This window comes from Pelophylax lessonae (assembly GCF_965119305.1).
Source record: "Pelophylax lessonae genome assembly, chromosome: 2".
In the NCBI taxonomy this organism is placed as follows: Eukaryota; Metazoa; Chordata; class Amphibia; order Anura; family Ranidae; genus Pelophylax; species Pelophylax lessonae.
Window position 1 is genome coordinate 86,437,325 of NC_138769.1, and position 24,730 is coordinate 86,462,054.

At 43.9% G+C, this 24,730-nt stretch overlaps 1 protein-coding gene across 1 annotated transcript in view; it reads left to right on the forward strand.

Moving 5' to 3' along the window:
- Positions 1 to 24,730, forward strand: part of JAM2 (junctional adhesion molecule 2) — a 169,736-nt gene that overhangs the window by 62,789 nt on the left and 82,217 nt on the right. The window lies entirely within an intron of this gene.

The following is a 24,730-nucleotide window of genomic DNA, read 5'->3' on the forward strand; positions in this document are numbered from 1 at the left end:
ATTTCCCGTCTCCTTTGATAGATTGGGTCTGGTTTTGAAGTACCCTACTTCTTTATCAGAGCATGGCCAGAGAGTGAAGGACTGAGAACTTCCCATGACAAACAACTGCTGCAGTTCTCTGGAAGAGGAAGCAGAAGGAGGACATTCAAGCCTCTACATATCTTAGTAGTTCACTTTTCTGCCTTGCAGCTCTGGCGTCCTCAGGATGGAATCGCAGCCAGGACACTATCTGCACACAGTTTGCATATTCTCCCACACTCCAAAGACATAATGGTAGAGAAATTGTCTCATTCACATAGCTGTGCACCGCCAAGAGTCAGTGTAAATTCCCAGATGGGGATCACAGGTGTGTGCAATCAGTTTGCGTCCAAGGCCACTCATCTGTCTCTAATTGTGTGTCTGTTTACATGAGAGCAGCTCTCGTGCCAGTCATTGATTAATAAAGACTTCCTAGCAGTGGCTGATTGCACACACCTGTTATGTTCGCTGATTCTCGACCATTTACAACCTTGATCGGCAATGTGAATGAGGCCTAAATTGGCCTCCAGTGCAGTACAACGTCATCATATAACTGGTGTGGCAGTGATCAGGGACACTGACTGGTGACAAAATTAATAATTTTTTTCTTCAATTTTTCTTTTTTTATAATATATTGTATTTTTTCCTTTTTTTATAACTTTATTTTTTGTTTTAACGCACTTTGAACAGAGCAATATATGGTTACCATAGTAACATTGTACTACTCTGGGGAAGTGATGTGTATTTTTATTTTTACACAAAATGTTTGCATATAGCAATGAATTTACTGAATAAAATTGATTCATTCTGTTTGTTTTGTTGTGATTAGCTGTGATTGGCCACAGCTGATCATATCCCACAGATGGGACTTGTTTGGCCCAGTCTGTACCATGTGATCACTGTGACCAATAACAGCTAGCAACACAATTGTACACAATAGATGGTTTGAAAGGAAGCCATCCATTGTTTACAACTGTCATATGACTTGCTTTTTTTAACACACTTTGACCAGAGCAATTTAATGGTACCATAGTAACATTGTACTACTCTGGGGAAGTGATGTGTATTTTTATTTTTACACAAAATGTTTGCATATAGCAATGAATTTACTGAATAAAATTAATAAATCCAGTTTGTTTTGATTAGCTGTGATTGGCCACAGCTGATCATATGCCACAGATGGGCCTTGTTTGGCCCAGTCTGTACCATGTGATCACTGTGACCAATCACAGCTAGCAACACAATTGTACACAATAGATGGTTTGAAAGGAAGCCATCCATTGTTTACAACTGTCATGTGACCTGCTGTGATTGGTTACAGCGGTCACATGGTACCGGTACAGTACAGTGATCAGTCATCAGCCGTGTCTGGTGGACATAGCTGGTGACAGACCACACTGCTGCGCGGCCCAATCCTGGAGGTCATCATCATATGGCGTCCACCAGGATTGATAACAGGCTGGCCCTGGCATAATTTTTCCAATAGGCTGGCCAGGAACCGGTTAACAAATATTGTCTAAGTTTCTTTCAACATGTGTACTTTTCTTGAACCTTGGTGTTTTTTGTGTATATCTTCCAGATCTGTGCAGTAATCCAATGTAAAAACTTCCTACCTCTGTGCAGGAGCTTCTTGTAACAAAGACCGGTCACTGCTGCTCTCTCTCTCCCTGTGCAGAGTGGCTGGTCTTGTCTCCGCCCCCTCCTGTAGTTTTCTGCTGGTAGCCTGTAGTGGGTGGAGCTTGCCGGGTCCCTCCCTCAGCTCTGCTCTGTGCACAGGCTATGTACAGCACAGTGATGATGTCGCTGCTACATTTACAAGTTCTATTTTGGGTATTTGGTACACACAAAGTGGATTTATTTATCCTTTGTGACTTTTGAGAAATACTGTATATTTTAAAAATATATATTTGTGCCCGAAGTTCATCTTCAAATTATAACTAAAGGCAAAAATTATTTTTTTTTTGTTTTGGATAGAGTGGAGAGGGATTAAAACACCTGTCAGTTTTTATTGCTGTCTGTGCCCCTGTTAGGAGATTCATCCTCTCTATTTGTCCTGTTTACCATTATCATTGAAAGTGAAAGTAAAAGAAAATCCCAAAATTTGGGTGGTCCCCAGAAAGGTAATAGAGGGGAAATCTTCCGATGGGGACACTAGTTATGGCGACCTGGGGTGCCCAAGGAATTCCCTTAATTTGCAGGAATTTCCAGTCACTTCCTGTTTGACTGTGGGACAAGAAGTGAAGGTAAATCTTCCCAATGGGGCACAGATGGCAGAAAAAAACTGAGAGAAGTTATAACCCTCTCTTGCTTTATCCATAATTTAAAAAAAACTAAGTTTTGCCTATAGTTCTTCTTTAACCACTTATGCCCTGGACGATTTGGCTGCTCAAAGACCAGGCCCTATTTTGCGATTCGCACTGCGTGACTTTAACGGACAATTGATTGATTGAGTGGTATTTGATCACCTGTGCGATTTTTAATTTTTGCGCTATAAACAAAAAAAGAGCGACAATTTTGAAAAAATAACAATATTTTTCACATTTTTTTTATATGAAATTCTCAAAAAAATGTAAAAATCTAAGTTTTTTAACATTTTAGGCCAATTTGTTTTCTGCTACCTATGTTTGGTAAAAAAAATCGCAATAAGCGTATTTTGATTGGTTTGCGCAAAAGTTATTGCGTTTACTAACTACGGAAAAGATTTATGTCATTTTTATTGTTTTTTTGTTTTTTTTACTAGTAATGGCGGCGATCTGCATTTTTTTTTTTTTTTTTGTGGGACTGCGACATTGTGGCGGACAGATCGGACCCCTGACTGACATTTTTGACACTTTTGGGAGTACCAGTGACATTACTACAGTAATCATTGCTATAAATATGCACTGTTACTGTAAAAATTACACTGGCAGGGAAGGGGTTAACTTTATTGGTGATCAGTGGGTTAAATGTATCCTTAGGGACGTGATTCTAACTGTGGGGGGGCGTGGCTTGTGATGTAACCACAGAGACATACGATCCTACATAGCAGGATCGTATAATCTCTGCACTTACATCAGGGAGAATGACAGACAGCCGTGTTTACATTAGCCGTCTGCCTTTCTCCCTCTCCTGCCCGAGATCGCGAGTGACTGGCGGACATCGGAGCCGCCGGTCACTCGCGCGGGGATGCCTGTGAACGAGCGGGGGCGGGAGCACGCCTCCGGTGGCGCAGGCTCGCCCCCCACAGGCGGCTGAGTGAGTGACGTACCCCTATGTCACTTTGCCCAGCAGCGGCTGCCTGCCGCAGTATATCTGCGGTGGGCGGTCGTTATGTGGTTAAGGCTTATCCATGTTCATCTCTCCTCGCTGTAGAGGGATATCATATTTTCTGCTCTTTAATATGTGATTTTTATCAGTGCTCATTAAACAGCGTATACACTTAGGAGTATGAGCTAGGTTAATAAAAGGGTCTGTGCTGGCAGAGAGTCACTCTTCTCTGCCTGGTCGCTCATAATGGTTATTACCTGTTCCCATTGCCGGCAATACAACGTATGTTGGAAATGCATAGACGCAGTCCAAATGTAAACACTTATGTTCCCCTGTCATAACAAACTTAGAGATGTTTGACATGTGGGAGTAAATTGATTGTCTGTCCCGAACACGTGGCACAGATCTCACCGCCTGATTAATGAATCTTTACTGGAAGCTCCCCCTTATGGTTAACGCCTGAGCTGCTGGATATCTATGGCTTCAGTAAAGGTATTTATTTCACAAAGATACTGTATATATCTGCCATGTGTGGTTCCTGCCCGATAAATCACATGCTGACCTCACCCACATTCACCCAACATTTCTGTATTGTGGATGGGCAAGGATTGGATCATTGATTGGTCATTCTTGCTGTTTAAAGTAAATTGAAACTGAATCACTAAAATCTTATCTTAGTTTTATACAAGAAGTGGGGCCAAAGCTCTTTTGGCCCTACTTCTCCGGCAGGTCATAGAAGTGCACTTCATTCTACACTCCTATGACAGGCATTCAGCCAACAGTGAGCTAAAGTCCACTGTCAGCTGACGTCACAGAGCTGGTCCAGGTTCTGGAGAGATCCTGACTTTAAAGTCAGGGTTCCACCCAGATTCCTGACCATCAGCTAGCTCAGCCTCTCAGCAAGCTGATGAGAGCCTGAACCAGCAGCTCCCGCCCCCTCCACAGCCCGGTGCTCCAGTGAGCGCTGGAGGGGCAGAGCAGAGAGCCAGGGACTGACAGTCACCGACTCTCTGCTCTCTGAAGACCGAGAAATGAGGGATCAGCAGTCTTTGATTGCTGAGTTCTCAGTATTAGAAGTGGTTGGGGGACAGAGGCAGCATTGAATTGATGTTGCATTCACCTAGGTGAGTACGAATTTTTTTCAGAATCCCAAATTTCTCTTAACTTTTTTTTTTAATTTTGAGGCCATGATGCAGTTCCCCAAATCTGCACACTTTAGTGAACTAAAACTGCTCTAGGTTATGGCATAGGTCCCCTCCTTGAACCCCCCCCCCCCCTCCCAGGGCCCAAGACTCCTGACAGGGGTAAGGCCCTTTCGTGTCCATCAAGCCAAAAGGCCCAGCGGAGCCAGTTGTTTTCAACCTTCTCAACTCATCAACTTTCTTTATAATAATATGTAGTGACTGCTTTTCCTGTTATGGGTTTTTTTTATTACAATATTGCACAGAAAGGTTGCTTTTCTCCTCTTTTTGCAGTCCCCACAGGGGCTGTTTGCTCCTTCCACCTTCAGGTGTCTCCTATAGCAATCTGTGCTATCCCGCTGGCTCCTGAGCTGGGCTGTGTGTGTCTATAGACACGGACAGTGCCAATAAGCCAGGCCCCCCCACTCCCTCCTCACAATAGTTTGACTGACAACAGCAGGAGCCTATGGCTGTGCTTCCCTTAGTTTCTCCTCTAAAAGTAGGAAGTGAGCTGGAGCCAGGTAGGTGTTTAGGAATAAAAGGAATAAAAGGAGGTAGGACAGATAGTGGGGCATTGTATACCGTGTGTAAACCCCAGGGCGGGGCAAAATGCATCAGGGGCATAGCTGGGGAGGAGCTGAGGCTGAGGCCGTTCCTTACTATCCTTTGAGATTGGGTTGTTGGGAGTGCGGCACACTTTTATTGCTTATACATGCTTCTTCTGGATGAGTATTAGAGATGCCGAGACCTGTGTGGATCAGTGGAGCAGCGCTCCAAACATTTCAATTGTATACCTTAATGCAGATAATGCATTAAATTATAGGAGACCTTGTAAAACAACCTATTCCGTTTAAAATAGAAATGAAAGACAAAACATACAGTGTACATACAGTACATATATAAAAAATGTATTTCTTTTTTTCTTTTTTATTCTTACAAGTGATAGCATAATCTCTGTTCTCAGCTGCATAAGGGGCTTGGGCAGCGATATAATGCCTCCTCACTGCCTGTCAACTGCCCCCCGAAGAGCAATCAGAATGCAGATTTCTCTTTAGAGGGCACTGCATATGTAAACAAGACCTTAAAGTCCCTGCACATTTTTTAGAAATCCTTAAAACATGGCATAGCAGGATACACAGCCCCTAGGTGGGTGGGCTTTAACAGAGAGAGGTCGCAGATATGCGGCCCCTAGGTGGGTGGGCTTTAACACAGAAAGGTCGCAGATATGCAGCCCCTAGGTGGCTGGGCTTTAACACAGAGAGGTCGCAGATTTGCAGCCCTATGTAAACACATTGCTGTGCTGAGTGCGTGCACCCGGCACAGTAACCGGCGGGTACCTGAAAGCTCCCGATGCATACTTGCAATCGGAAGCTTTCTGATCATGTGACTGATGTGACTGCCAATCACAGCAGACACATCATTGGAATGCCCACCTTTGCCTCCCGGCATTTAGAACCTCTTAAAAGGCCACGTGGCAGTGGTGGAAAGGGGTTAATAAAGAATTTCCATGAACTTTTATGATGTGCCACCAAACATCTATTTTTGAGCAAGTGGTCAGTGAGGAAGGTAGATGAGCACCCATTTGCAGCAGGCAAGTGTCATCTGACCTGGAGAATCACTTATCATATATTATAGGTCACGCTTTACCTTTTCAGCTAGGCTACTGTTGTCTTTATTTAGCAGCAGTTCTTCATATATTTCTGTGGAAAATCTACTGTATTAGAAGATGCAGAGCATACACATGCTGTATCTTCTGATCTTTACTGGACTCTTTCCAAGACTATATAACTAATTATATATGGAAGCTAGTAAAAACAGGAGCTCATCTGAAAAGCTGAGCTCAGCCGCTCACCTGGAGAAATACAAGTTCTTCTTCAACTTGAAAATAATACATATTAGACATTAGTATGTTTTTTATCACTGTAATGGCAGCCTGCAGTTATGATCTCATGTGTGTATGGATCCAGGCCTTGTCATCTTCCTACAGCTACATGCTGCGTTCTATCAACATGGATATAAATCTGTACAAGACATATTTGGAGATGAGATGGTAATCATTCACTTTATTTCTATCTAATGTATATCAGGTTTAAACTCATGGCCTTTTAGGGAGCTTTAAAAAGTCAGGGCATAGTTAAAGAAGCACTCCGCTTGGGCCGTTGGTTGACAAGTCTACACATGTTAAGAGTTAGTCCTAAAACACTTCTAGTCTTTTCAATGTAGTGTGCAATTTTTCAGTACTTTGTGTCAAAATGTAGAACTCAGTAAGGACATCTGAGACCACAGAGTAGCATGCAAATGCCAAGGGGGCTTCCAGAGCACACCACAGCGCATGTTATACTGTACTTTGCATTGACAAGCTTTGATATACCTTTTTACCAGTTTAACTGCTCTCTGTGCCTTGTCTGTCACAGACACAGCACAGAACAGGGAACACATTGCTCCTAGTTACCAAAAAGGTTTGCTCCTCTTTTGTTAGTGTAGCAGGATTTCCAGGCATTGGGCCTGACGTGGGTCTGCCATTGCTACCGATAACACTTCCAACTCAGCTCTCTCTCTCTGGACTCTCAGGCCGCCACCTGAGAACCCTGATCCTTCTGACAGGAGGAGAGACAGCCGTACCCTCCCTCCTGGGACTCTGATTCCCGCCAAAGATGCTGAGTCATGTGCTCCCCTCAAACTTATACCCACTCCCAGAATGCTGTTCGGCAGAATCTGCCTTTCTGGGGTAGATACAAGCCTGGGTGTGCCGTTGGCTGGATTTCCTCCACTGCCCAATGAGAGCCCTCTCATTGAGCACAGTGGGGAGACTCCCCAGTCTCAACAGCCACACCTGGGAACCATGACAACCTGACTGAAAATCAAGGCCCTGCTGTTAGGCAGCCAAGGCCCACTATACTTTATCTAGCACCTACCTTGTAGGGTGCTACATCAGGTTTAGGATCTGCTCAATTTTCACAGATTAGAAGAAATGAGCAGACGAAAAGCCTGCACTACTTTTTGTTAATTACCCCATTGTGCTTTTTGAGTTTTTTTTCCAACACACTGTAAAGCAATGTATTGGTGTGAACAGGCCCTGTAAAAACAATGGATTTGCTTCTGTCTGTGTCCTCACTGGGGAGATTCACCCTTCTATTTGTCTTTCTGTCCATTAAAAGTAAGGGAAAATCTAAAACTTTGGGTGGTCACCGGAGCAGGATTAGGACAGGTTCACACTATATGTGTATTAGACTGTGTGTAATTGCACTCACCTGCAAAGACGCGCTGCTGCTAGCAAAGGCGCGGGTGTGCTGTCAATTCCTAATGGTACTCCCACACACTGGAAACCGCAGCATGGTTTCCTATGCTGGAAACCGCACAGCACTATGTGGTATTCCTGCAACTGCGATTTTGGAAAAGGAGCAGGAACCTTTTCCCTGTATTTTCCAAAAGTACACCAGCCTATTCAAATGAATGGGTTTTAGGGCTGGGCAAAAAATCTATTAAATCGATAAATCGATTTTTTAGTGTAAAATGATTTTTTTTTTCCAAACTCAAGTTTTTTGCCACTATAGTTTTTTCTATAGCGCGATATGAGCCAGCCCCCACCCCGCGTAACCATAGACAGTACACACACACTAGCCGCCCCTTCAACTGCTCACTTGAGCTCTGAGTCTCTTTACCGTGTTCACTGATAGATAACTTCTCTTCCCTCACCTCACCGAGCGCACCATGTGACCGCGCTGCGCCGCCATTGGCCCAACGTCTTTGCATATTCATGAGCGGCGCTCGCCACGTGACAGCCCGCCGCGCCATTGGCTGGCGAACGCTCTGCGCATTTGCATATGCATGAGGCTGGGTTTGGCATTTTGTAGAGGTTGGCCGTCGGGGCTTCTGGGAGTTGTAGTCTGCCAGAGACCGCTGTAGACGGGTCTATGTTTACAATGGCTCGGATGACTTTATGCCAACCGGTGGGGGGTATGGTAATGAGAGCAAGCGCTGGAGAGGTGTAGATTGGAGGAGGCTGGCCCATTGTGGCCTGAGCTCACTGTGAAGCCGGCGGGCACATGGTGCATGTGGGGTCAGGAGCCCATTGCTGCCCCTAAGGCATGCCGGGTTATCCCTGCTCCATGTGACCTGACACTCCAGGCTGCTGGATTCTATCATCAGTCCTGCTTCATGTATGGCACTGCACCACAAATATTATTACCCACTTCACATCCAGAAGATTTACCCCCCCCCCTCCTCCCCTTCATGACCAGGCCATTTTTTTTTAAATACAGCTCTGCATTACTTTAACTTGCAATTGCGCAGTCGTGCGCCATTATTTTTTGCGCTGTAAACAAGAAAGAAGACCAACAATTTTGAAAAAAATATATATTTTTTTTTACTTTCTGCTAATAAAACGTTCGAAGATCGTTATTTTCTTTCTATTTTATTCTATTGTTTTTTTTTTAATCTATTTAATTTGAATTTATTCTATTCTACGCATTTTAACTCTTGAGGACAATCATAGCAATAAAGTTGCACTTTTGACACTATATCTGATGTCTGCAGTCATTTTTTAAGTGCATTGAAAAAAAAATCGAAAAATCGAATCGAAACTCGAATTTTTCTTTAAAAATCGAAGATTTTTTTTTTAGGCAAAATCGCCCAGCCCTAATGGGTTTATGTGCTGGTTGGTGCAAACATGGAAATCTTCCAATGGGTACACTTGTTCCAGTGACAATTCTAGGATTTTCTTTTATTTTTGAGAGATCTCTTTCTACTTCCTGTTATGTTTTAAATAAATAAAATAAATACAAAACTTGATGGCGTTTTTGAACTGAATCCAAAACCAAAAATACATTTTGGCTTTTCATATACTTAGATATATCATCCTTCACAGTGAGGGTTATTAATCCATAGAAGTCAGTCAAATGTCAGCAGTTTAGCCTAGTTAAAAATGATAGCTGGTTCTTGCGGCATCTTGCCAGTTTAGTTAATTTTTTAATTTTTTTATTACAGGTACTTATATAGCGCCTTAAATTTACGCAGTGCTTTACACATGCTAATTGCTCTTTTTCGCCTAATAAACCTCAAATGTTAATCCAATAGTAGTATAGAGACAGGTCTACAGAGGAGGTAGATAAAAACAGCAGCCTTTTTTTCTTTATCAACGTTTTAATTAAACTCAGTCCATCTTTCTCAAGACACTATCACATGGAAGTGAACAGACCAATTAACCCAAAATCCCATCCACCAACAACACCCCCTAGTGATGACCTCACATAGTGCAAGGGTAAAAAGACACATGCAGGGTAGAGGTAAAAAAAAAAATCATAAAAAGAGCAAATCACAATAGTCCATGAAAAAAGCAAAAATAACAAAATCCTACCTAAATAAAGCTATCCATAATTAGCTCCTGTATACAATTGGCAAAATGCAGAAAAGTAAGGAAAAACAAAGCACATTATAAACAATTACAAAATGGCCACCATTGTACATGGCAAACACCAGGACCACCCATAATAAGTAACATGAAATAATAAAACAACAAGTGATGTGCTATGACAACATAGCAACAAATGAGAAATAACCACAAAAATACTATACAAGACCAAACACCCCACATGTGCTAATAAGAAGTAGGTGTAGGAATGTGAATAGCACTCCACGTAAGACAAAGACAATAGATCCACAGAAAACACTGACAATGCATAATGGTAGGAATACATACAAATGTACAGTATGTAATGCAAAACAATACTCCACAGCCATATAAAAGAAACCTGAGGACTCGGATATGAATAGGGAATAATTGCAGAGGAGGAAGGATGGGGAGAACCCCAAGGCTAATACCACTAGGAAAAGAACATGCCATCCCAAACAAAACGAGTGGGTATGGAAACACAGTGAGGCTTCCAATAAAGAAAACAAATGCAAAAAAAAAATCTGAATATATAGCACATAAATTGCCAAACATAGCAATTAGCATACATATGTCAAAAGGTTATCCAAAGAGATCAGGGTCAGAACACATTAGTATAAAGAAGACTATCAACTGGATATCCATCCAGGGAGCATATACAACACTAACTGTCCTGCCTATCATTTCTCCATGAATCAGGATGCAAACAACACTGACAGGTAGTCATTCAGAAGCAAGTAGTCACTTCCAGTGCTATGAGGTCTTCTGTGGTGAAAAGCAGCAAGGACAATGGTAATTCCAAAACTGGGCAGATGCTGCCCTCCTCAGATGATGACCATGGTCAATAGAGAAGTACAAAGGTGCTGTAGTGGTCAGTGGAGAAGTACGTAGGTGCTTTGGTGATCAGTAGAGAAGTACATAGGTGCTTTGGTGATCAGTAGAGAGGTATGTATATGCTGTGATGGTCAGTAGAGAAGTACATAGGTGCTTTGGTGATCAGTAGAGAAGTACGTAGGTGCTTTGGTGATCAGTAGAGAAGTACGTAGGTGCTTTGGTAGTCAGTAGAGAGGTATGTAGATGCTGTGATGGTCAGTAGAGAAGTACATAGGTGCTTTGGTGGTCAGTAAAGAGGTATGTATATGTTCCAGAAAAAGATTAGTGCTGCTCAGCACCCTACTCCTGCGCTCAGAACCTGGTCCTCAGGCTGCCTCAATCCTGGAACTTGTATTCATACTTGGCATCCACTATGGCTGGGCTTTGCTGCCCCCTACGACCGGGGCAGTCGATCAAACACTGTAGATACAAAACAAAGAAAGGGCGCACCAGCCTAGCGCATTATCCTCAGCGAGTTTATTGATAAAAAAAAGATAAAAATCAGCTACTCACAAACAAGCTGCTTTTGTGCCCTAGGATAAGCTATGATGTTTGCCATTCCTATCACATTCTTTACCTTTTCCGTGGTGTCGGCACAGTCGGGGAATGTCACCGGGATCGGGTCACAAGAGTGTCAGTTGCACAGGACGAGCCTCCCGGCCCAGCACACGGCACACCAGCTGCAGCAGCGCCGGCTCCCCCTTCCCCGCTATACGCACACTCCGAGGGTGCATATAGCGGGGAAGGGGGAGCCGGCGCTGCTGCAGCTGGTGTGCCGTGTGCTGGGCCGGGCGGCTCGTCCTGTGCAACTGACACTCTTGTAACCCGATCCCAGTGACATTCCCCGGCTGTGCCGACACCAAGGAAAAGGTAAAGAATGTGATAGGAATGGCAAACATTGTAGCTTATTCTAGGACACAAAAGCAGCTTGTTTGTGAGTAGCTGATTTTTATCTTTTTATTATCAATAAACTCGCTGAGGATAATGCGCTAGGCTGGTGCGCCCTTTCTTTGTTTTGTATCTACAGTAAGAGGTATGTATATGCTGTGATGGTCAGTAGAGAAGTACATAGGTGCTTTGGTGATCAGTAGAGAGGTATGTATATGCTGTGATGGTCGGTAGAGAAGTACGTAGGTGCTTTGGTGATCAGTAGAGAAGTACATAGGTGCTTTGGTGGTCAGTAGAAAGGTAAGTAGATGCTGTGATGGTCAGTATAGAAATACATAGGTGTTGTGGTGATCAGTAGAGAAGTATGTAGGTGCTGTAAGGGTCAGTGGAGAAGTACATAGGTGTTGAGATGGTCAGTAGAGAAGTATGTAGGTACAGTGGTGGTCAGTAGAGAAGAATGTAGGTACAGTGGTGGTCAGTAGAGAAGTATGTAGGTACAGTGGTGGTCAGTAGAGAAGTATGTAGGTACAGTGATGGTCAGTAGAGAAGTATGTAGGTACAGTGGTGGTCAGTAGAGAAGTATGTAGGTACAGTGGTGGTCAGTAGAGAAGTATGTAGGTACAGTGGTGGTCAGTAGAGAAGTATGTAGGTACAGTGGTGGTCAGTAGAGAAGTATGCAGGTCAGGTGCTGTGGTGGTCAGTACAAAAGTATGCAGGTGAGGTGCTGTGGTGGTCAGTAAAGATATGTTTTCTTCGTTATTTTTGTATATCAGTATTATGTATCAGTTGTCATAGCTCAGTGACAAAAACCACTACACTATGACCATATTCAGCCGCAGTGGGCATAACTCCTGATAGAGGCACATGTGAGATTTGGAATATTGTTGACAAAGAATGTCGTAATCACATAACAGGAATTCTCAGCAGTGTACTTTCTGCGGGAAATTCTGCGGATACTTTCTCTTTAAAAAGGCAGGTTGTTATCATACCAGGGGAGCTATTTGGATCTGACCTGCTGGCTGCTACACACCAGAGATGACACCCAGCTCCTAATTTTAAACACAAAACAAAGAAAAGTGACAGATTGAAACTGCTCCAGGACCAGCTGTTACATTCCAGGGTCTGGGAAGTGAAGGGGGAGGAAAATGTGGAATGTGCAAATCTGAAACTGTAGGGTTCAACCACCAAAGACAAGAACCTGAATCTGATAGGATTCCCAGAGTCCTCTCCTGCCTGGAAATACTCTATTTAGCCTTGTTTTCAATGTAAAATCATATCATGGATGACCAGACTGCTGCCATGCCTGCTGTGGCCAAAATTCCTAGGCTTCTCAGCATACCACATAGCTGTGATGGCTGGTGGCAGCATTTTACCGCATTCCACAAAGTCCAAGAATATATCTCAGACCAGCATGGTTGGAGATTCCACCTGGCTCTCGATGAGCATCTGTCGCACAGTGCTGTGAGTGTCAGCTGTTGGGACAGACCTACAGCTAGGAGATCCTACGGCTTTTGTACCTGTCAGGAATGTATGTTCTATAACAGTCTTTTGTAAGTCTGGCTACCCTAGAGAAGCCCTTGAAATAATTAAGGTGTTGGGGAACCCAAACTAAAATTTTATAATCAAGGTCAGTGGGAAGGTTGTCCACCACAATAATGGTCAGTGGGAAGGTTGTCCACCACAATAATGGTCAGTGGGAAGGTTGTCCATCACATTGATGGTCAGTGGGAATGTTGTCCATCACAATAATGGTCAGTGGGAAGGTTGCCCATCACAATAATGGTCAGTGGGAAGGTTGTCCATCACATTGATGGTCAGTGGGAAGGTTGTCCATCACATTGATGGTTAGCGGGAAGGTTGTATTTGACAATAATGGTTAGTGGGAAGGTTGTATTTGACAATAATGGTTAGTGGGAAGGTTGTCCATCACATTGATGGTCAGTGGGAAGGTTGTCCATTACATTGATGGTTAGTGGGAAGGTTGTATTTTACATTGATGGTCAGTGGGAAGGTTGTCCACCACATTGATGGTCAGTGGGAAGGTTGTCCATTACATTGATGGTTAGTGGGAAGGTTGTATTTTACATTGATGGTCAGTGGGAAGGTTGTCACCACAATAATGGTCAGTGGGAAGGTTGTCCATCACATTGATGGTCAGTGGGAAGGTTGTCCATCACATTGATGGTTAGTGGGAAGGTTGTATTTGACAATAATGGTTAGTGGGAAGGTTGTCCATCACATTGATGGTCAGTGGGAAGGTTGTCCATTACATTGATGGTTAGTGGGAAGGTTGTATTTTACATTGATGGTCAGTGGGAAGGTTGTCCATTACATTGATGGTTAGTGGGAAGGTTGTATTTTACATTGATGGTCAGTGGGAAGGTTGTCCATTACATTGATGGTTAGTGGGAAGGTTGTATTTTACATTGATGGTTAGTGGGAAGGTTGTCCACCACATTGATGGTCAGTGGGAAGGTTGTCCATTACATTGATGGTCAGTGGGAAGGTTGTCCATTACATTGATGGTCAGTGGGAAGGTTGCCCATTACATTGATGGTTAGTGGGAAGGTTGTATTTTACATTGATGGTCAGTGGGAAGGTTGTCCATCACATTGATGGTCAGTGGGAAGGTTGTCCATCACATTGATGGTCAGTGGGAAGGTTGTTCATCACATTGATGGTCAGTGGGAAGGTTGTCCATTACATTGATGGTCAGTGGGAAGGTTGTCCATTACATTGATGGTCAGTGGGAAGGTTGTCCATTACATTGATGGACAGTGGGAAGGTTGTATTTTACAATGATGGTCAGTGGGAAGGTTGTCCACCACATTGATGGTCAGTGGGAATGTTGTCCATTACATTGATGGTTAGTGGGAAGGTTGTATTTTACATTGATGGTCAGTGGGAAGGTTGTCCATCACATTGATGGTCAGTGGGAAGGTTGTCCATCACATTGATGGTCAGTGGGAAGGTTGTCCATTACATTGATGGTCAGTTGGAAGGTTGTCCATCACATTGATGGTCAGTGGGAAGGTTGTCCATTACATTGATGGTCAGTGGGAAGGTTGTATTTTACAATGATGGTCAGTGGGAAGTTTGTCCATCACACCGATGGATAGTGGGAAGGTGGTACATTACATTGGTGGTCAGTGGGAAGAATGCTCCTCCTACAGAAGTGATATCCCAAGACCTCCTGCTCTTTAGCTCCCTTATCACCTCCTCTCATGCTTGACTCCAGGACTTCTCCCGAACCTCTTACATCCTCTGGAATTCCCTACCCTAATCTGTCCATCTATCTTCTACACTGTCCACTTTTAGGCGATCCCTGAAAACCCTTCTCTTTAGAGAAGTGTATCCTACCACCACCTAACAACTGTACTTTTATTCTCTCCATCAGCTCATCCCCTACAGCTTTTACCTTTTGTATCATGTGACCTTCTGATTTAGATTGTAAGGTAGGATTCTTACAGGCAGCTGATCAGTGGTGTCATGATGTTGGCTCTGCCAAGTGGCATTGCACCTAGAATCTTGCAGGCACCATCAGGTCAATCAGCTTAAAGAACCCCTAGCAATCTGTGGAGGAACCCTAGTTGAAAGTTGCTGCTCTATAGACACTATCACTGTCTTGCTGATTGGGCCAATATTTTAGGTAACTTAATTTAAATTTTCTAAAATTTAGCCCCACTTTTGCATAAGATAAGATGTGGGAAACATTGACAAGACTTTCTTTCAATTTACAAGTTCAAACTATTTTTATCCTTGAATACACCTTAAAGTTTAAAGTGATAGTAAAGTCACCAATTGCACTTTTATTAAAATGTTAGCCCATTGTGTAAGCTTTAAAACGGAACTACAGGGATTATCTATTTTCTCCATACCTACATTGGTCCAGCTTGGCTTGGTGCACGTATCAATATGTGATAACAGGAGGACCTCTGGAATTGTGAAAATCACAGTGATCTTCTGGGTGCTTCTCCAATGACTGCCCCTCTACACACTGAACACATTGGGGTTCCTTGCTCAGCACCTCCGTCATTCAGAGAACGCTTTGTATGCTTGTCTTAATGAATATACAGCACCCTGAAGATCACAGCTATCAGGGTCCTGTATGTAGCAAGGACTACTACAATGATTTTCAGCTTCCTGAGTGGCCATCCAGATATCACATTTGCATACTTACTTCGTACACCAAACCAAGCGGAACCAATGCCACATTCAAACTAGTACTGAGGCGAATAGACTGTGAATGGACAGTGTGCATTGGAGGAAGTATTTAGAGTTGGTTCACACTAATGTGACACGACTCTGCACGACTTCAGGGGCGACTTGTGCATTACTATGCACCACGACTTCGGAGCGAATTGCAGGGACTTCACATAATGGAAGTCTATGCAAGTCGCTCGGAGGTCACCCCGAAGTAGTACAGGACCCTTTTTCTAAGTCGGAGCGACTTGTGTCGCTCCTATTAGAACGGGTCCTGTAGCGGTCAATGGACCGCGAGGGAGCGCGGCTTGTCAGGCTGACAAGTCGCCTGACAAGTCGCGGCAGTGTGAACAGGCTTATAGTTCTAATTTAGACTTAGTCTGGAAAATTATGATTATGCTGTTGATAATATTTCTTAATAAAATATGCTGGATAAAAAAGTATAGTGCAGTGATGTGAATGGGTTTACTTCCACTTTAGAGTGGAGGTAAAGTCAACTTTTGAACTTGTACCTACAGGTAAGCCTATAATAAAGCTTACCTGTAGGTACAGTAAATAGCTTCTAAACTTTCACTGTTTAGGAGATATTCACATGGGATGCAGCCGGTGAAATCTCTGGGCACATGTACTCTGAAGGGACAGCATACCCGTGCCGTACCTTCAGAGCTCCGTGCCAGGGCCAAGACCCCAGCGTACTGCGCAGTAGTGACGTCATCCTGGCTCGGCCATTCATACAGCCAGAGCCCACGAACCTGGAAGGAAGACTGGGTGAGGATGGAAGCAGTGTCAGCTGTGATAGTGCTGCGCTGGAGGGGTTTGTTCTGAGTTACAGTAAGTATTTCATAATGTGCTAGTATGCAGTGCATACTAGCACATTATGTCATTGCTTTGCAGAGCATTTTTTTAAGAGTCTCATGCTCTACCGACTGAGCTAGCCGGGCAACTTTGCAGAGCATTTTTTTAATCACTTTTTCTTTAAAGTAATATTAAAGGAATCATTAAGATTACTCAAAGGCCCCAACATATTGATGTAATTTCAAGAGTAATGTTCCATTATTTGAAATCTGCAGCTTTCACTTCTTAATACCTGGTGATCCTACCATGGAGGTCCTTGTTCAGATACGTCCTGTTTTTGGGTGATAATGCTTTTGTTTTTGTCTCACAGTTGGGGGTATTGCTTTGTCACTCATTACACAGTCAGGGCCCACTGCTGTCACATCAGGAAACTCCCAAAGAAAGGCCACTCATCCTTCGCTTAAGAAGATGCCGGCGGAAAGTGGTTTTCAAAGAGGCTGCAGGAGAGCAGGAACACTCAGATGCACTAAACAATGAAAAATGAAATTAATGAAACAAATGGCAATTGTTTTCTAATAAACAGTGTTTTAGCAAACTACAGTAAATACCATTCAGTTGGGCTTCATTGTCACAGATATTTGGGGGCAGAGGCAGGATTTGTCATAAAAAAATGGGGAAGCCGTAGGTGGCGTGTACACTTACCCATAGAGATGAATGGCTGTATGTGATCGTCAACATAAAAACATCCATGCTTTTCTGCACTGCTGTTTACCTGCACATGTGCGTATGACATATTCCCAATGAAGGGGTCCTGCGCAGCTCTAAAACGTTGTACTTGGTCCTTTGTGATATGATGTTTCTGCTAGTGTTGACCAAACGGTTTGCCTGTTTGGTCATTCGCTGCACACCTGAATTTGCAGTGTGTTCACCATGTGTTTGCCCCGCCAAACAACCTGCAATGCCCTGCATAATTCACAGTGCATTCTGCTACCTGATTGGGCAAAGCTTTGCTCAATCAGGGCGCAGTGTAAGCTGGTTGTTAAGGAGCGGGGCTAAATATAAAAAAAAAAAAAAGAAGAAAAAAAACGGCGAAGAGTTTCACTCCCATTCCACACCAACATTTTTTAAAAAAACAACAGTGTGGGGTCCTCCCCAAAATCCATACCAGACCCTTTTCTGGGGATGCAGCCTGGCAGGTCAGGAAAGACGAGGGGAAGAGCGAGCACCCTCCCCCCTCCTGAACCATACCAGGCTACATGCCATTAACATGGAGGGGGTGCTTTGGGGCAGGGGGGCAAAAGCACCTTGGGGACAAGGGTCTCTGCTTGACCCTGGGCTGTACTTGTCAGGTTCTGCGGGCAGGGGGCTTATCGGAATCCCTCCCCTTCCCCAATGTGAATGGGTATCGGGTACATACCCCCACCCATTCACCAAAAAACTTTACAAAAGAAATAAATAAAAATGAGACAAGTTTTTGACAAATCCTTTATTAAAAAAACAGTGTCCCTCGATGTAAATCCATCGTCAAACACGCCGCCCGCCACACTGCAGACACGGAAAAAAAAACACTCCACCTTCTCAGACGCCCGCCCACCGAATGCCTCCTCCGCGCTTTGACAGTTCTTATATAAGTAAAGGCGGGGCAAGCTGGCAACATCACCTGTTGGCCCTGCCCCCTTGTAACGTCACGGACTGGTGTATGTTGGGCCGTTGTTTTCACAAGGCGGTGGGGCCACCAGATGATGTTGCCAGGTGGCCCAGCCCTTACCTATATAAGAACTGTGAAAGCGCAGAGGAGGTATTTGGCGGGCAGCTGTCCTAGAAGGAGGAGCGTTTTTTTCGGGTTTGTGGCGCAGCGGGCGGCAGGATTGACAATGGATTTACATCAGGGGACACGTGTTTATTTCAATAAAGGATTTGTCAAACACTTGTCTCCTGTTTTTATTTATTTTTTGTACACTTTTTTGGTGAATGGATAGAGGTACTACTACCCCATACTACCCCTACCAATTCACATGGGGGGACTGGATCTGGGGGCCCCCTTGTTAAAGGGGGCTTGAAGATTCCGATAAGCCCCCTGCCCACAGACCAGGGTTGTTGGGAAGAGACCCTTGTCTCCATCAACATGGGGACAAGGTGCTTTGGGATAGGGCGCAGAGCCCATGTTGAGGGCATGTGGCCCTTGTATGGTTCAGGAGAGGGGGGCACTCGCTCGCCCCTTCCCCCCTTTCCTGACTTGCTAGGCTACATGCTCACTGTGCCAGGGTCTGTTCACTCAGGCGCTGCTTGTATAGAAGTCTATCACCAAGGTATACGTGCTGAGCTCTACTCAGGCACTATAAGGCCTATGCACACTTGCAGGTGCTGGTCACCATCAAACCATGGGCCCAGAGTTGAAGATTTTACCCTTTCAAGTTTGACACCTTGACAAGCTGTGCAACAGTTTTACAGAAGATACCTCTTTGTCGGCCCTTTGACAGTATAGAACAGAGGAAGATAGTCATGGTTCTGCTTGTCAGATGACACCGATCATCAGATTGAGGTTGACTCCAAATGTCTTTGTTATGACCATGGCCGTTACTAACCGCCTAATCACAGCGAGTAGATAAAACACATGACCATACAGACTTATGTGGTCAATTATTCAGGACATGTTCCCACAATAGCACATGGAAAAACATACACACATTCAAGTCTAGATCTTTACGCTGGTGCAGTAATGCACTGCAAATTATATCTGTGGTCTTTGGTCATTATAGTATAACCGAAGAAAAATGGTTAGCTTTGGATAGAGTAGGGAGGGGTAATAACATCTGTCAAGTTTCTAAGTGAAAGAAAATACCAAGTTTTGGTTTGTCACCAGAACAGGAATAGAGGGAAAATCTTTTAATGCGGACACTAGTTCTGGTGATCCTGCCTGGTGCCAGCCAGGGATTCCTGTTTTGGGTATGAGACAGAAAGAGAAGGGATAACTCTTCATTGGACCACAGATGGCAAAAAAATAAAATATTTTACAGGGGTTATATCCATCTTACAAAACTAAGCTTAAATCTACTCCCACCCCCATTTTAAACCTATTCTATCTACCCTGTAAAAGGAAAGATGCCTATACTTACCTATTCTGAAGTCACTCCATTCCAGTCACTCCAGCGCTGGCTTCAGTGTAGAGGAGAGTTCACCGACAACGGCTGTAAAGCCTGGGCAGTGATATCATCCATAGGCTTACTATAGGGCATCTGTTGTTGGCTGCCTCTCCTCTACACTGAAGCTGGCACTTGGACCTGGTTTTGTAACCATACTGGAGCCACTTCAGAATAGGTAAGTATAGACATCTTTCCTTTTTCAGGGTAGATAGAATAGGTTTGAAATGGAGGTGGGAGTAGATTTAAGCTTAGTTAGGTTTTGATTTGCCTTCTACTAGAGATCGACCGATTATCAGCAAAGCCAATATGCTCTTTCCCCGATATATCGGAATTGGCCACCAAGGTGACAGATATTGCCGATATTTTGGCAAAGTGCTTTTATCGGAGTGATGCCTGTAGCTAGAGGCATCATCCCGGTACCGGCGTCCATAGCTGACAGTCGGTTGTCTTTTAATGACAACCGATGTGGCTGAGAAGCCGCTCGGCTGTCATTACAAGGAGCGGGAGGGAACCCCCCCCCCTCCTGCCGCCTTCCGCGGCTTGCCCGGGTCTCCCGTCCTACCTTCTACATCAAACTTCTTCCTTCCAGTTCATCAGTGGTCAATGGGGCTCAAGTACCAATGTTAGCTTGAACTGCTTTAATTGTATTGCCAGGTGCTGTGCTCACAAACACAGAGAGGGGGAACGTTGTTACAAACTAGCTCAGTTTCTTGCTTTGGATCTCCAGTTTTATGGAGCAGACATGTGCAAAAGTTAAACCATACCAGTTAAATTACTATCAACATTGTGTTGGTTATGATTGATTCTTGCGTTTTGGGCAGAGGCCTCACTTAATGTATCCTCAACCCATAGGTGGAATATTGGCTCAGTCCACTAAAAGGCCTCTACTACCATGCAGCGATGATAGGTACACCTTATGATTCAAACTTTTTTTGTTGATCATGGACAGACTCATTTTGAAAGTGATTGTGTTTGCTTAGTTCTCACAGCAGACTTTGTGATAAAATGGGTCTATTTAATTTGATCACATGCTTGCTTGGAAGTTCATGAAGCATGAACATTTTTATTAATGTCCCTCTTGAATCAATTATCCACATCTCTACATTTTTCAGCACCGAGATCGAAAGTGCAGAGCCTTTACACCCTCCTGCGTCCTGCTCCAGTCCCTGGACAGTAATTGCATGAAAGTTCTAATTAGAAGTTTGGCACATCACATGAACTGTACGGGTTGTGTTGGCGGTGAGGTTAGCCGTGGCAACGTTCCCCAGCAGAGTCTTATTTAGGGTCATTGAATAAGACACTCAACGTAGAAAAACAGGCCTGGGGCTAAGTATCTGGCTACTGAACTAACACAAATTGCTCTATCAGAGCATGGACAGCAGACAGAGGGCTTCACGTATAAGACTGGAAAAGAAAAATGATGTTATTCAGCAAAATCCATATGAAGACATTCAGGCTTATTCAGTAGGGAAGGACAAAAAACAATGATGACTTGTAAAGTCTATAACCTATAAGGGCTTGTTTAGACTTGTGATTTGGGGGTGGGGTAAAAATGTCTGGTTAAGCCATGTTTTTAGCGCCCTTCAGGCATCCCCCCTGTTAGGCTGCAAAGGTAGCAGACAGGGATGTTCACATGCTGTGCCCACTATGCTTTGCTTCGCACCTACTGCAAAAATGATTGTTTCAAGCAAATGGGGATGCCCAGCAATTGCCCCATAAATGTATCCAATGCATATGGTTGCTGCATGTTGGTGCTGCATTTACAGATTTTAAAAAAAACGTTAGGAGGTGTCATATCGTCTCCTCACCACCTGTCAAACGCCTCTGAAAGCAATCCCAATTCTGATCACTTTTCAAAGGCGTAGCAGTTTAGGTGCAAATCTAAACTAAGCTTAATACCCAGACACATCTTTGTTAACTGTATAGAAAAACATTCCCCTGAAGACATGTGTTTACTCGAAACACGTCACTGTGCACGCTTATAGACGAGCGGTGGTGACACCATCTTTGCATGACAAGCTTGTTTTTTCTTTATGTGAATATATTGGCACAAATAAATATTCTATTTTTGATATTGGGCCATGGAATTTTTTATTTCTGCTTTATTTTTTGATTTAACTATATACAAGTCAGCTGAATAGATTCTGTTGCTGATCTTTGCTGTATCGAAACCAACTCCTGAAGTATCTTCAGAATCTGACACTTCCAGGAGGGTCAGTTATCCGATCCCTGGCTGCGCTCTGTGGTTCTTCTTGCAGCCCACCTCTTGTACAGGACACAGTATGTGATGTTGGGACCACTGATTGTAATGCGGGACCAGGAATTCCACATTCCTGGAAACGTTGGGTTCTAAGGGTATGTGCACATGTGCACACATCGGGTACTTCTGCTCTGGAGTCAAAATACAGCTCGCTGAAATGCGCAGTGGCTGTACATCGAAATTTGCACATGGTACTTTGCGCACAAGGATGCCTGTACATGAGCTGAGATTACTTCTAGGAGGGAAGAGCATTGCAAGCTACTGAGTAACTGCAGGGAGGGGTGAGCATGATAAAGCTGAGCTGCTGAGATGAATTGCTCCATAATGCATGCAGCTACAGAGGTCAGTGAGTCAACTATGGAAACAGTTGTATGTCCATAGCTTGGCCACAGGCTCACTTTAATGCCTATGTTTTTCTCAAACAGACTATAAACAACCTGGCTGCCCTAAGATGGCACTACATTATACAATTTTCCTATTCAATTTCCTTTAGATTTACTTTCAACGATGTAGTGCAAGGGCCTGCCGATTGCATACAAATTGGAAGTGTTTAGGTTTGACCTCATATTATATGGTTTTGGTAAACCTAAAGCAAAGTTGTACAAGAAATATGTATAATGTACAGTCAGCCCTACCCTTAGGTTTAATATGTCAGTTTGGTTACTAAATAGGTGGGCACCCAAAATGATCTTTTCTTGATAAATTTTGTAATCTCCTCATGTGAGCAATTTAACTGAAATACTTCTGACTCATGGCTCATGACCCTCTGTGATTCAAAGCCTCAGGATTAACATCTACTACTGAATCACTTTGTACAAGGCACCCTCTAAGCACTGCTACTGACCACAGAGTTGACTCAGTTCTAAGTATGGGAATTAGAATCAGCGATTGGCGTGTTTAACATTTTTTTATGTTTTTTTCAGATCATAAGGGTGTCATAGATTGATTAAGCCAGTTTTTCACCCTTAGGCTACATGCGCATGAGCACATTTACCCGGAATATGTGTAAACATGCTGCGTATTTTTGGTGCCAGGGATATCTGGGTGCTGTGTACAGCCTCCCATAGACATGAATGGGTGAAAGCGGTTGTCTGCCACTATTAGTGTAAAGTAGCGCATGCACACAGACTTAATGTAGGAAACGTAGGTAGTGTGAGTTCAGGACATTACGCCCGTGCACATTCACTACTTTACCTTAATGGTGGCGCATAGCTATGTACAGTTGCCTTCACCCATTAATGTCTATGGGCAGTTGTATGCAGCACCAGGATACCCCGGGCATCAAGAACCAGTGCACAAATCAAGGTCCATAAGGACATGGATGAGCGAGTTTAGTGTGGAGGATCTTGACTGGCCTGCAAAGAGTCCTGACCTCAACCCAACAGAGCACCTTTGCGATAAATTAGAGCTGAGACTGCGAGCCAGACCTTCTCATCCACATCAGTGCCTGACCTCACAATTTACTAAAAATAAAAAAAATTAAAAATTCGCACGTGTCCTTTCCTAAATTTAAGGTTAAGTCTGCAAAAAAATGGACTTATTATTTGTTTAAAGTAGATGTAAACCCTGACTGAATAGCCTTTTGTTTAGACTTTTTTCATGCTTTGTTGCATCTCGGTGCTGCTTATCCTCTTCTACCTCTTTGCATCCACTCCCTATTTACATGGATGGACTTCAGCAATAACTGCATGGCATTTTCTAGACTAAGTTTACATGTGCATTTGGAGGGAGAGGTAAAATGTGCAGTTGATCCATGTTTTTGCCACCTCCTACTGTTGGGCGAGTGGTTCTGACTGAGCATAAGATCGACCTAAACATCGCCTGTTCGCCCATGCGGCAAACACCCAAATCTGCAGGGCTAACATCCCCCCGAGCGCCCTTACAATGCACTGCACGCTGCACAGTGCATTCTAAGTCTTGATTGGGTAAAGCTTTGCCCAATCAGGGAACAGTGAGTAGCTGGTTGTTAAGGAGCAGGCCGGAAAGCAGGCTGCAGTGTCCTTAATAGCTGATGAGTCATCAGCTGTCAACGGACTTCCCCGCTGATAGCTGAATGAAAAAAAAAAACATTGCCGGCAATAGAAAGATGTGAAAAAAAAAACAGGGTTGGGCTATCTCCCCCCAATGCATACCAGGTCCTTTGGGTTTGGTATAGATTTTAAGAAGAACCCCACCCCAAAATTAAAAATCCCCCAAAATCCATACCAGACCCTTATCTGAGCATGCAGCCTGGCAGGTCAGGAAAGACCCCCCCCCCCCCTTCTTGAACTTTACCAGGCCATATGTCCTCAACATAGGGGGGATATGACCCTGTGGGGGGTCTGCGGGCAGTGGGCTTATCGGAATCTGGAAGCACCCTTTAACAAAAGGGCCCCCAGACTCCAGCCCCCCTCCCTATGTGAATGAGTATGGGGTACATAGTATCCCTACCCATTCACCAAAATTTTTTTAAAAGAAACAAAAACAGACAAAGTTTTTGACAATTCCTTTATTAAAAATAAAAAAAACAATGTCCCTCGATGGAGATCCATCGTCAATCACGACGCCCGCTGCCACCACTGTACCAACAAAAAAAAAAAGCTCCGCCCTACGACAAAGGCTAACCTTCGAATGCCTGCTCTGCCGTTTTATAGTTCTTAAATAGGTAAGGGGCGGGGCCACCTGGTGACCTCACCTGGTGACACCGCCCAATGTGACATCACCAACCAAGCATGCACCAATCGGTGACGTCACA